Genomic DNA, 3,627 nt, shown 5'->3' on the forward strand with positions numbered 1-3,627 from the left:
ATGAAAAAAGGAAGTTGTATTGTGGTTTGTTTGCCCATAACAGATTATCTAGCTCTGAATTAGTTCTGGAATGAATTTACCACTTTCTGTCTTTCTGACACGTTGGCTTCTTCCCTTCGTCTGGATCCAACATTGTAGTACGTCTGAAAGCTTAGTTTGTCAATACTGAAATGCGCGTCTGATTTTCAGTGAAAGGAATGCTAGCACTAAAATCAATAGTTTGTTCAAACAATTTTGGAGGTCAAAGCACCAGTGGTCTAGTGGTAGAATAGTACCCTGCCACGGTACAGACCCGGGTTCGATTCCCGGCTGGTGCACTTCTATTTTTTTTTTCCTATTTTCATTGGCTTTGTGGCATTTTGAAAGAATTTACACTTTATTCATATAGTAGGAGTACATATTAAAGTTTCCAGCGTTTCGTACGCAAATTGAAGAAACTGTTTGTATTGCGAGTCGATTTCTAAAGCGAGAGACAAAATGAATCAAACTCTTCTTTATTGAGGATTGACGTGCTATTTATACAATGGGAACGATTGCGTCCCTGATTTGTGGAGGCGTCGCTCCAGGGAACCGTCGTGACTGTTTCTACAATCCTGTACGCAAATTGAAGAAACTGTTTGTATTGCGAGTCGATTTCTAAAGTGAGAGACAAAATGAATCGAACTCTTCTTTATTGATGATTGACATGCTATTTATACAATGGGAACGGTCGCGTCCCTGATTTGTGGAGGCGTCGCTCCAGGGAACCGTCATGACTGTTCCTACAATCCTGGAACTACACGTGACGGTCAGGGAGCAGGGATTATCCCATATAACCGCGAGGGTTATATTTCAACACTTTCACTAATCACCGCTTGATTGTATTATATAGTGTTTTTTAAGCTGGTTGTATTATAGTTCATCATTTGATAAAATCTCCTCAAAAACACGGTGGGAAAAATGTGAGGGGTAGTGTTTAATATGTTGCCAAAACTTCTTCAAACCCAGTGGGAAAAGTAAGAAGAAATAATGCAACATAGAATAGTTATTGCCTCTTTCAACTCGATATGAGAAATTCATAGAATTTAGAAGATAATAAATATGTCGTATATACTTTCCTAAGAACCCAAGTGGGAAAATAGAAAGTATGAAATATGATCTTGCGTTGATATTACCTCATTAAAACCCTTTATAAGAACTTGTAAAGTAAATTCATGACGGGAAAAAGAGTATAATATGATGCTTTGAACACGAACAATTCAGGAAGATACTCCCCTTGATTCTTGCAAATTCCAAAGCCATCACATACCAATTCCATGAACATATTTCTAAAATGTAAAAGTTGTTAGAAACTTGGTGAACAAATCAGTCACATGATTTGACTTGCAAGATACGCAGTATATCGATATTGCTTATTATGTAATCTGTTTGCATCCTGGCAACATAAGAACCATTATCTTGAGATAATGGCTGGTGGATGTAACCATGAGGCCTAAGTCGAGGATTCTCATGAGATGTCTATCACACCTAGCAGGAACACAAATTTTGTCTATGATCTGACATAGTACATATCTGATCGATATATCCAATGATATTGGTGTCCAGATTTCTCTGAAACTGTAAGATTAGAACAAAATGTTTGATGCCTTGAAGATATCAAAAGATATTCTTGAGTCCTAATCGATTATGTGTGGTGGGTCCAATGACACTAGGATATGGAAGTCTATGTCCAGTATCGCATTCCCATCAATCCATGGTCTTAATGGATCTTTCTCTACGTCTACAGAACAAAGCCATAAGAGTTATGGATGCATAAGATTTATCCACGATCATTTTCTCCAATTTAATCAGGATATAGACAACATGTGTACCATAATTTATGAGTGAAGGTGCTTGAGGTTTAACCCAAATCCTTCATCTCAAATTTCATCATTTAGATGATCACACACTTAAAATGTATGGGTAATCATCAGTGTAGGAGTAATCCTTATGTGTAAAGAACTCACTACGTCGGTTGTACTAAAATATGCCGACTACAAATAAGTCATATAATGACTTACTGATTTTACACAATGTATGTTGTGGTTTGCGCCTACTTGCCATTGACGGGGCGATTGCCGATCGGATCACCACGTTCAGCGCCAAGGGCGCCATTGCGGTGGCTTGGACCGGGTCGCGGGCTGCACGCCGGTCGAAGATTTAGGTCGTGCGCAACCGCCACCCCCATCCGCGAGGACGAGCGCCGTCGTTGTCTGCGGTTGCCGAGAGAAACTCCATCGTATGTAACCACTGTTTCTGCTGGAGAAGCAGATGCCGCGAGCGAACCGCACGGAGTCAGGGGTCGAGGCGCCGTCGCTTCCGCCGAGGGCGGTATCCGGGCTACACGCGCGGGCCCCCACAACCGCATCGGGATGGAGTGCAGGGGCCGCCATCCCCACGGAGACTGACCGCTGCACCAGAGCGACGTCGAGCATGGGCTCACCTTGCCGTATAGAGCAGTTTGGTCAACCGTCGTCCGTCGACGGTACGTGCCGAGGCCGCTGTTCAGCGCTTGTTTTCCTCCTCATCTGTCTTCGATGGAATTCGCTCAATGTGAGCGTGCTGATAACGTATCGCGAGTCGATTTCAAGAGCGAGAGACAAAATGAATTGAACTTTTCTCTATTGATGATTGACATGCTATTTATACAATGAGAACTGTCGTTAATACAGGGAGCGGAGATTATCCCCTATAACCGCAAGGGTTATATTTCAACAGTTTGAATGAGTCGTTTTTTAAGGAGTCGCTGAATTAACGACAAAAAAAACCTTTTTTAATTTCCCAACTCATACCTAGCTTTTTTTAGTGGAATGCCAAAATTTATTGATCAAACATAATGTTCATAGGTATTTAAATAGGGTCACGAGAAGAAAACTACATGTAGCGATTCCACTACAAACTACCTACGGATGTATATAGACATACTTTAGAGTGTAGATTCACTTATTGCTCTGTATGTAGTCCATAGTGGTACAGACCCGGGTTCGATTCCTGGCTGTGCACTTCCTTTTTTTTTTCCTATTTCCATTGGCTTTGTGGCATTTTGAAATAATTTACACTTATTCATACAGTACATATTAAAGTTTCCAGTGTTTCATACACAAATTGAAAAACTGTTTGAGGGAGTCATTTTTGAAGGAGTCGTTGAATTAACGACAAAAAACATTTTTTTAGTTTGCCAACTCATACCTACTCCCTCCAGATTTCGACAAGTGACTACATATGGAGCAAAATGAATGAATCTACACTCTAAAATATGTCTATATACATCCGTATGTGATAGTTTATTTGAAATCTTTAAAGGACAAATATTTAAAAACGGAGGGAGTAGATTTTTTTAGGGAATGCCAAACTTTATTGATCAAAGAGAATGTTCACATGTATTTTTTTTCCAATGGTGTTCACATGTATTCAAATAGGGTCATGAGGAGAAAACCACATGTAGCGATCAGGAACGAGTGAAAGGGAAAATTTGCCAAGATTATGGGCTTCAAAATTTGATGCATGCCCTGCAAATACTGTAATGCAACTACTTAACTTCAACATCCTGGATATGATCATCAACAACCTCGTCATCGCTCGCACACTACTTGGGAGGCAGCCTGAAGC

At 40.5% G+C, this 3,627-nt stretch overlaps 1 non-coding gene across 1 annotated transcript; it reads left to right on the forward strand.

Moving 5' to 3' along the window:
* The first annotated feature begins 246 nt into the window (after positions 1-246).
* On the forward strand, positions 247-317 carry TRNAG-GCC. The gene has a single exon. It is a non-coding gene; the product is annotated as a tRNA-Gly (tRNA).
* Positions 318-3,627: the final 3,310 nt, after the last annotated feature.

This window comes from Triticum dicoccoides, chromosome 5A, assembly GCF_002162155.2.
Source record: "Triticum dicoccoides isolate Atlit2015 ecotype Zavitan chromosome 5A, WEW_v2.0, whole genome shotgun sequence".
NCBI lineage: Eukaryota > Viridiplantae > Streptophyta > Magnoliopsida > Poales > Poaceae > Triticum > Triticum dicoccoides.